The sequence below is a fragment of the Schistocerca cancellata genome, chromosome 2 (genome assembly GCF_023864275.1).
Source record: "Schistocerca cancellata isolate TAMUIC-IGC-003103 chromosome 2, iqSchCanc2.1, whole genome shotgun sequence".
Classification (NCBI taxonomy): Eukaryota; Metazoa; Arthropoda; class Insecta; order Orthoptera; family Acrididae; genus Schistocerca; species Schistocerca cancellata.
Window position 1 is genome coordinate 444,430,696 of NC_064627.1, and position 10,912 is coordinate 444,441,607.

Here is a 10,912-nt window from a genome sequence, read left to right on the forward strand (position 1 = left end):
CAAAGTCCAGGACCGTTCCTGTGAAAGGGCAATTTCGATTTCCTTCCCCATACTCCCCTAACCCGAGGTTACGCTCCCTCTCGACATCGACGGGACGTTAAATAGCAATCTTCCTCTTTCTAAAGGACACGTTGTCAACGAGATGTTAAACCTAACGTGAAACTCCTTGGTTCAAATAAATACGTCGGAAAATCTTAAGCAACATGTTTTCCTTTGTAATTAATATTATTACTGGAAACGAAACCTAGCATTGTCAGTACTATATTATAAACAAGTCTCACGGCAAAAAGTAAGGAACAAAATAGATTATTTCGTTTATTAATATTATTATTACTATTGGTATTACCATTACTTGGTCATTTCACCATGCAGCCAGCAGTTTTGTTCAAGATGACGACATCTATAAAAATATATTACCGCAAAATAATTTGGTACGATACAACAAAAGCCAGATATTTATAAAGAATTGGATCAATTTTTTGGCAGATCACTTTCACCTCTACAGTTTTTTCTGGTAATACTTTCTGTAGATATGCAGGTGGTGGTTTAGATCGACTACTTCACTCGTTCGACATTTTCAAATAGGATTCTCTATGAGCCCAATCCGGTGTAGGTGAAAATATGTAGAGGCATAGTTCGTGCACATACTTATAAAGGGTTTCCTTAGTCATATTCGTTGTTTTAAATTTTCCAAGCAATGGGCAGTTATAGTCTGGGTTGGATTGTTCGTTAATGTTGTCAATTAGGCTAATTCAAAGCTACCAAAGGGCAACTTTCGGAACCGTTTCTCGAACTCTAAATGCGGACAAATTGTACCCGATATAGGCTTGGAGAAGTGTGTGTCCATCCTTCGAAGTCATTACAAACGGAGGGCAGCTGAAAATGGTCTACGGTTCAAATGGCTCTGAGCACCATGGGACTTAACATCTGCGGTCATCAGTCCCCTAGAACTTAGAACTACTTAAACCTAACTAACCTAAGGACATCACACACATCCATGCCCGAGGCAGGATTCGAACCTGCGACCGTAGCAGTCGCGCAGTTCCGGACTGAGCGCCTAGAACCGCTAGAAAATGGTCTACGGTTGAGAGGAGATGTCTAGCTTGGAATCTGAACGCAACTCTTTCTCGGTGCATACCTCGTTAAAATAGACAGAAATTGAGTGTGCACTTATTTGCAGGAAAGGATGACGGTTGATACATACACCGTAAATAGGATATTTAAATATTTTTTGCTTAATTTTAATTTTAGGTGTTCGCATTCTACTGAGAAAGTAACAGATAGTTCTTTCATTGACAGGTCTGCATAAAAAAAGATAATGTAGCTCGTTCACCACTGTTTTGCGATATCAGGCTTTCAAATGATTATTTATAGACGAAAGAGTATTAATTTTTCATCAATTGCAGTTATGTTATAATATTGAAAAGATAGTGTTGAAAAGTTTTTTTCTTGGCGGCTCGCAAATTTCCGAATATGATATCCGCAGAGAATAGTGTCGCACGTTTCCCTCTTCGTCACTGAGCGGAAGGTTCTCCGAAAGAAGCAATGATTCACGATACAGGAGTGCGGCGGTGAAACCGTGGTGCCGCATGACGCGGTGTTACGTAAGGACACTACGAGCAGGAATGCGTGAAACCCACGTCGTCATTGCTGATTTCGTGAGTTCGCTTCCACGACTTCCTAGTCCAAGTGAAGGTGGTCATTACGAGAGACATCACTCATTATTTCTGTGGCAGCGACCTCTCTGCCACGCAATAATGTCAGCGTGAGTCAAGCGGTGACTACTCGTTCGAGTTACAAGATGTGGTAAGTGTTCGAACAGTGTGACACGGCAATTACCTCTGAAGTTGTCTGCTGAGTATTGCGTATCGGCGGTTGCTCCCATCCCTACGTCTTTCTTGGTTCGCACAAAGTACACCACAATATGGCAGCTTTCGTTGCCTTTTTTCATCAAATCTCCTAGTGAGTTTTCTCAGTAACAAGTCGCTATACTTATACAGTTTAAATCTTGGTCCTTGACATAGTTTTCCGCTACTTTGTTTAATCATTTCAGGTGAAAACATTGGGACAGGTTGTTAAATAAGTCCATGAATAATCTAACAAATTCTGTTTTTCTTCCTTTTCTGAACAAAAGTGAACAAGAACATACTCTAGGAGAACGCGTATGGAGAGATTTAAAGTGAAACGGCCAGATAAAACTAATCTCTGGAAAGCAGATGCCAGACAGAGATTCATTGGAAGAATCCCCAAGAAAAACAAAAATCTTGTTCGACCAACACTTGAATATTGCTTGTCGGTATGGAATCCGTGTCAGATACGATTCAAAGGGGAAATAGGGAAGATCCAAAGAAGAGCAGCGCTTTTCGTTACAGATTCGTTTAGTAAAGGTGATGTTCGGCCGACTCCACGTCACTGTGTGTTTTACTGTTAAAGCTCTGAGAGCGCACGTTTCTGGAAGAGTCAACAAATATTTGCTTCCTCCTACGTATATCTCTTGAAAAGCCCTTGAAGATAAAATTAGAGAGATTGGTGCTCCACAGGGGGTTACCGGCGATCGTTCTTCCCGCGAACCATTCGCAACTGGAACAGGAAAGGTGGTAAGTTAAAGTGGTACACAAAGAACCATCTGCAACACACCAGAAGGTAGCTTGCGGCGTGTATATGTAGAAAGTCTCTGATGTCTTCGCTGCAAAATGTTGACCTTAAAAGTAAGGTATGATTTGTTTATTTCTTTATTTAGTAATGTTGGTTATTTAATCTCATCTGATTAAGATATTCCCTTGATGTCTCATAATGTGTCCTATCAACCGATCCCCCCCCCCCTCCCACCCCCTTTTTTTTCCAGCTGTGCCACAAAATTCTTTCCTCCCGAATTTTATTCAGTGCCGCTTCATTAGTTATATTATCTACTCACCCAATCTGTCTTCTGTAGCATAACATCTCAAATGTTTGTATTCTGACCTTGTCTGAACTGTTTATCGTCCACGTTTCACTTACATACAAGACTACATTCCAGACGAATGCATTCAGAAATGACTTCCAAACACTTTAATCTGTACCCGGGATTAACAAATTTCTCTTCTTCATAAACTCTTTTCTTGCCATTGTCAGTCTATTTTACTGCCCAAATAGCAAAACTCATCTAGCACTTTTAGTGTCTCATTTGGTAATTTCAGTCCCTCATCGTCACCTGATTTAACTCGACTTAGCCTTGTTTTTCTTATACCCCTCCGGCCCTTTCCGTTCAGCTGCTCTTCCAATTCCGTTGCAGTTACTGTCAGAATTACAATGTTGTTTGAAAACCCCAAAGTTTTTATTTCTTCTCCCTGAAATTTAATTCCTTCTCCAATTTCCTTTGTTCCTTTACTGTGTTCTCAATGTACAGATTGCTTAATATCGAGAATAGCCAAGAAACCTATCTCACCCCCTTCTCAACCACTGCTTCTCTTTCATGCCCCTCGACTCGTATAATTGCCGTCTACTTTCTGAACAAGTTGTAAATAACCTTTCGGTCCCGTTTTTTTCCCCTACTACCTTCAGGATTTCGAAGACAGGATTCCAGTCAAAACTGTCAAATGCTTTCTCTCAGTCTACAACTGCTATAAACATAGAATTGCCTTTCGTGTTCCTACATTTCTCCAAAATCCAAACTGATCTTCCCCGAGGTCGGCTTCTACCGGTTCTTCTATTCCGTGAATAAATTCGTGTCAGTGTTTTGCATTCACGACTTATTAAACCGTTACATCGGTAATATTCATACCCGTCAGCACCTGCTTTCTTTGAAAATGAGATCAAATGTTTTTGTCTTTAAGTCTGATGTTACATCTTGCACACCAGGTGGAACAATTCTGTCATGGCTGGCTCTCCCTAAGGTATCAGTAGTTCTGACGGAATGCCGTCTACACTAGGAGTCTTGTGTCGAATTTGGTCATTTACTACTCTGTCAAATTCTTCTCGCAGTATCACATCACTCATCTCATCTGCGTCTACGTCCCCCTCCCTCTCTCTAATTTCGCTTTCATTTCCCTTCTATACGCTTCCACCTTTGAGCTTTCCCTTCTTTGCTTAGTACTGGTTTCCAGTCTGAGCTGTTGGTATTCATATAGCTCCTTCTATTTTCGCCAAAGGCTTCTTTAATTTTCTACAGGTTGTATCTATTTTTCCCCTAGTTATATATGTAGCTTGGTGTTTGTTCTCTAACCATTCCTTATTAGTCATTTCTGTCACTCTCATCTTTTAGATGTCTGTATTCCTTTTTGCCTGCTTCATTTGTTGCATTTTTATATATTTCCTTTCATCAATAAAATTCAGTATCATCTGTGGTGTCTATGGACATTTTCTAGGTCTTGTCTTTTTTACCTACTTGATCCTCTGTTGCCTTCACTGTTTCAGTACACAAAGCTATCCATTCGCCTTCTACTGTGTTCGTTTCTCCTGTTTTGGTAAATAGTTACCTGATGTTCACTCTGAAAATCTCAACGAGCTCTGATTCTTTCAATTTATACAGGTCCCATATCCTTAAATTACTATCTTTTTGCAAATTTCTTCAGTTTTAATCTACAGTTCATAACCAATAAATTGTGGTCAGTGTCCAAATATGCCACTTGGAGATGTCTTACAATTTAAAATCTGGTTCCGAAATCTCTGTCTCATCATTACATACTCAATCTCAAATCTTCCGGTGTCTCCAGCTCTCTTTCATGTATAAATCCTTCTCTCATTATTCTTAAGCCCAATGTCAGCGATGATAGTAATACTCTGTGCAAAATTCTGCCAGGCGACTTCCTCGTTCATTCCTTTCTCCCAGTGCATATTATCCTACTATTTTTCCATGACTTCTTTTATCTCCTGTCAAATTCCACTCATACAGCACAATTAAGTTTTCGTATCCCTTAAATATCTTAACAATTTCTTTTACTTCATCATACATTCTTTCAATCTCTTCATCATCTGCGGAGCTAGTTAGCATGTTATCTTATGCTACTGTGGCGGGTGTTGGCTTCGTGTCTATCTTGGCTACGATAATGCGTTTCTGTGCTGTTCGTAGTAGCCTATCCGCGTTACTGTTTTCGTATTCTTTATTAGATCTGCTGCTGCATTACTCCTAGTTCATTCTGTATTTATAGTCCTACACTCACGTGACTAGAAGTCCTGTTCCTCCTGCCACCGAAATTCACTAATTCCCACGATACCTAACTTAAATACGTCTATTTTCCTTTTTAAATTTTGTAACCTACCTGCCTGATTAAGAAAACTAAAATTTCATCCTCCGACCCTTAGAATGCCAAGATTGTTTTTCTTAATGACGACATCCTCATGGATAGTTCCCAGCCGGAGATCAGGATGGGGGACTATTTTACCTCCCGAATATTTTACCCAAGAGCATGCCGTCATCATTCAGCCACACAGTAGCGCTGCTTGCCTTCGTGAAAAATAAGGGCTGTAGTTTCCCTTTGCTTTCCGCCGTTCACAGTAATAGCACAGCAAGGTCATCTTGGTTGATGTTAAAAGGCCAGTTCAGTCATCCAGACTGTTGACCATTTAACAACTGAAAAGGCTGATGTCCCTCTTCAGGAACCACGTGGTTTTCTGACCTATCAAGTCGTGGCTTGCTGACATCACATGCGTGTGTATTTGAGGTCTGGTCCTGTAAAGACTTCTGCCAACGATTTTACGTACGCCTCAACCTTCGATACTAATATTCCTTGTATAAACTTGTTAGTGCCATGATTATATTTCCTGTTTCTTCCTTCCTCCGTCTTCCACGTGGTCTTCCGAGCGAGATGGCGCAAGTAGTCTCGTGTTCCGGAAGACGGTGCTTCACCAGAAAAAGTAAAAACTTTCGAAAAATCAGTTTAAATAGCTCTGGGTCGAAGACTGTAACTATGTCCCGGAAAGAAACGACAGATGAAAACTTCCGACAAATCTAATCGAAATAACCATATATGTGTTTGCAGGCTCACTGTGGAACTTATATACTGCCACTTTCAACTAGTTAAACAGATTCTTTCTGCATGTGCATTCCTTGAATTATACAGCACTGTATATAATAAGCGATGTATTAAAATGCAGCATATAAAGTCCTAGCTTGATATTTTCATATCCAAGTCATAGTTATCTTCATTGTGTAATTTCTTCGGAGTATTTTAAATACTTCGAAGTACTTTAAACATAATGGACGGCTCTGAATCTCTGAGAGATCATCTACTACAGATTTGAGTTGTAGTTCGTCACGACCATAATTTCCGAACAGCTGACGTGATTCTCGACGTGGGTGAGGCACAGTTCTAGGAGCCCTGAGCGCAAAACAGGGACACGGCATGTGCGGTGAAAGTCAGGAATTCCATTCACAACGATAGCTTTGCAGAACAGCGCTAACGCATTACGTCCACAGCATACGGAGACGGCAGTTAGTAGCGATAATCTGTTGCTCACGGCGCCCCCACCCTCCCTTTCCACACACACACACACACACACACACACACAGGCTTGATCACTAGTAGCCTGCTTCGTCTAGCCATTCACGTTTATTACGAAGAAGTAGTAAGGCAGTAAACTGAAACAAATAGTGCATGGCAGATAGATAAATCCCTAATTAGACTATGTTAAAGCGCTATACGTACATAAAAACTGTTTCGTATTAACAAAGGAAGTATGAAGTGTGAGACAACACGAAGTAGGCTATCTCTTTTAACTTGACATAGTTCAGCCCATTTCTGTATTATGAGGTGTTCTAAGGAGGAAAAAAATATGCACTTTGCACACGGTGCCCGAAATTTGAACAAATTTTTCCAGGGTAAATCGGTTACACATTAACGAACTAGACCATCTACCAAGTTTTGCTGCGATACGATGATTGCAGCCCATACGGGACCTGTGTGAGTAGTTGCGCTTTAATTATAAATCTCACGGTACTTCGTGTTACATTACGCTACCAGCCGATACTCACTCACCTAAATACTAAATTTGTTGCTGGAACTATCACCAGAGCACGAGAAAACATAGCTGCAATTTTGTATGTGAATCAGAGCGCAAAATCACTCAGGATGACTGGCTTTTCCCTGCGATGCCCAACCTTAGCCGTCCACCCTACTCCCTCCCCACGTCGACCACTGTCCGCACCAACCTTCCCCCAGTTACCCCACCACATGATTAGGATTGAAATGTATCAACTGAAACTAAACGCATCCTCCAAACGTGCACCTTTCTTCAGACCATTGGTTCCCAATCTGGGGGGCAATTACCGCCAGAAGGGTAAAATGAAATTCCATCCCTCCAGACACGTCATCGGTGGTCAGTGGAGCTCAGTTCGAAACGGGACTCATCACTGAAGACAATTCTGTTCCAGTTAATGAGATTTCAGGCCATGGACGTGTCTGGAGACGCCCCGGGCAGCGGTGGGATACCAACCTGACTGTCGCCGGCCATACGGTCCGATAACAAGTAGCTGTAGTCTGTGGTACCGTTTCATATCATAGCAGGATGCCTTTGGTTGTCACGCGCGACAACCTTGCAGAACAGCAGTGCATCGACGATACTCTACGCACCATGTTGTTGCCCTTCATTGCAAGCCGACCTGGGATTACATTCCAGCAATATAATGTCCACCCACACATAGCAAAGGTTTCTAATGCTTGTCTTCGTGCTTGCTAAACCCAGCCTTGGCCAGCAAGGTAGCCGGACCTCTTCCCAATTGAAAACATCTGGAGCATTACGGGCAGGAACCTCCAACCAGCTCAGGATTTTGACGATCCAATGCGCCGATTGGACAGAATATGGCACGATATTCCTCAGAGGTACATCCAAGATCTCAATCAATCAATGCCAAGCTAAATAACTGCTTGCATAATGGCCAGAGCTAGACCAACGTGTTACTGAGTGGCCGGCCGAGGTGGCCGAGCGGTTCTAGGCGCTACAGTCTGGAACCGCGCGACCGCTACAGTCGCAGATTCGAATCCTGCCTCGGGCATGGACGTGTGTAATGTCCTTAGGTTAGTTAGGTTTAAGTAGTTCTAAGTTCTGGCGGACTGATGACCTCAGAAGTTAATTCCCATAGTGCTCAGAACCATTTGAACCCATTTAACCCATTTGTTACTGAGTGCCTCAATTTGTGAAGCTGTTTCTCGTGAATAAATCACCCAATTTTTCTGAAATTGTAATCATTTGTTTGTCAGTACGTCTACGTAACATCTATCGATTTCCACCCCCTTCGTATAATCCCTTCCTGGGGAGCCATTTTTTTTATCTTAGACTGTATATAATGGTTACTGCATTGTTATAGGTCACACACCATATTATTATTATTATTATTATTATTATTAGTGGCTGTCGTCATACACAAAACATTGGCAGCGTGAATTCTTCCACGTTCTGTTAGTTCAGAAGCAAGGAGTTCAGTAACCAAGTGACTCACAAACAATAAGTACAGTGCACATATTGGAACCTGGTTGATTTTAAATGGCGGTATAGGGTAATGGTTAACTGAGACTTCCCGGAGAGAGGAATGATACAGAGGAAGCATATTTTGTAACAAAATTGTGTCCTCGGTGCAGTTAGTTAGCTTTCTTCTCTGAGACGGAGCAGTAATTGTGTGCTCAATGTAATTAGTTAGCTTTCTTTTCTGAGAAAGAATTGTAGGTAGCGCCAGTGATGCACTGAGAACTGCTTCATCATTCTAGAAAAAATACTTACTAAAAATATGCAGTACTATACCAGTTGTCTTATTAAATGATTATTTCGTGTTTATAATACAACACTTATAAAAATAAATATGATTTACCTTTCGTTATTTCAAAAATAAAAATGTTAAAAGAAATGTTTTTCCATTCTTAAGTTTAATCAGGCCCTATCATCCATTATGGCGCCGTAAGGAGGAGGACGAGCTGAAATCTGATTACATGCAGGAGGGATTATCTCAGGCAAAATTGCTGTGTTTCTGATTATTAGTAACATAAAAACTTCACCCTCTTTAGTGTTGAAGGTAAGTCTGCTCTGCCGCACAAACCAGTGACTGGACTATCAGCCTAACTGTAGACAGAATACAGCATTTTTTCGCAGCGGCGCTAGGAGGGGCAGGGTGTTGGGCCCATAGCTCTAGCCGCCTTTTTCCCAGAGAAAGATTCATGGTAATCTGATAGCTAGCTGAGTGGGCGTGGGACCGTCCTGGAGGGAATGGAACTAGAAAACATACCCACCCCTATCCGGGATTGAACCCGGGACTTCCAGGGCCATTGCCTAGTGTTCTACCGGCTAGAGGTCCACTGCCACGTTGAAGGTAAAACACAATCCAAAGCACCCCCTCCCATCTCCTCCCAGCCTGCAGCGTCAATGAGCTCGATGTGTGTAAATCTCCTTAAATTACAACCAAGTCTTCGCCATTATTATTTGTGATATGAGGGCAAAATTAAAAGCACGGTGGTAACATTAAGAGTGCAATGGGAATTCCAGGTTTAAACGCAGAGGAAAGAGCGGGTAAGTGGTAAGAGTATATTGAAGATGAATGAGACGACTTGTACGATGAGCTGATAGAAGAAGAAACTGGTGCTGTCGTAGAGGATGCAGTATTAGAGTCAGAATTTAGAAGAGTCCTGGAAAACCTGAGATCAAATAAAGCAGAAGAGACAGATAATATTCCATCTAAAATCACCGAGGGAAATGGCGACAACATGACTTCAAATGGTTCAAATGGCTCTGAGCACTATGGGACTTAACATCTATGGTCATCAGTCCCCTAGAACTTAGAACTACTTAAACCTAACTAACCTAAGGACAGCACACAACACCCAGCCATCACGAGGCAGAGAAAATCCCTGACCCCGCCGGGAATCGAACCCGGGAACCCGGGCGTGGGAAAACAACACGACTATTCAACTTGGTATGTAGAATCTATGAGACTAGGAACGTACCATCAGATTTTCGGAAAAATATCGTCCACACAGTTCCGAAGGTAGGAATGGAAGACAGGTGTAGAAAATATCGCACAGTAGCTTAACACCGCAGACATCCAAGATGTTGACAAGAATGACATACAGAAGAATGGAAAAGAAAACTGAGGATCTGCTAGATGACGATCAGTTTCCCTTTAGGAAAGGTAACGGTATCTGAGAGGCAGTTTCCTGACCTTCCGCTTGACAATGGAATCATGACTGAGGATAAATCCAGATGCTGTCACAGGATTCGTCGATCTACCTAAAAGCGTTCGACAGTGCGAAATGGTGAGATGCTTTCGAAATCGTGAGAAAATTGGGAGTAATCAACAGGGAATGACGTGTGATATATAATATGTACAAGAACCAAGAGGAAACAATAAGACTGAAAGACCAAGAACGAAGTGCTCGGACTAAAAAGGGTGTAAGACAGGAATGCAATCTTTCGCCACTACTGTTCAGTCTATACATAGAAGAAACAATGACGGAAACAGAAGAAAGGCTCAAGAGTATACTTATGATTTAGTGTGAAAGGATATCGGTGGTAAGATTCGCCGATGACATTGCTAGCTTCAGTGAATGTCAAGAAGAGTTAGAGAATTTGCTGAATGGAATTAATAGCCTAATGAGTATAGAATATCGGTTCAGAGTAAACTGGAAAAGCCGGCCGCGGTGGTCTCGCGGTTCTAGGCGCTCAGTCCGGAACCGCGCGACTGCTACGGTCGCAGGTTCGAATCCTGCATCGGGCATGGATATGTGTGATGTCCTTAGGTTAGTTAGGTTTAAGTAGTTCTAAGTTCTAGGGGACTGATGACCACAGATGTTAAGTCCCATAGTGCTCAGAGCCATTTGAACCATTTTTTTAAACTGAAAAAAAAGTAATGGGAAGTAGACGTGAGATTAGCGAGAAAATTAAAACCAAAATTGTTGATCACAAAGTAAAAGAAGTTGAGGAATTCTGCTACCTTCCAAGAAAATAACCCATG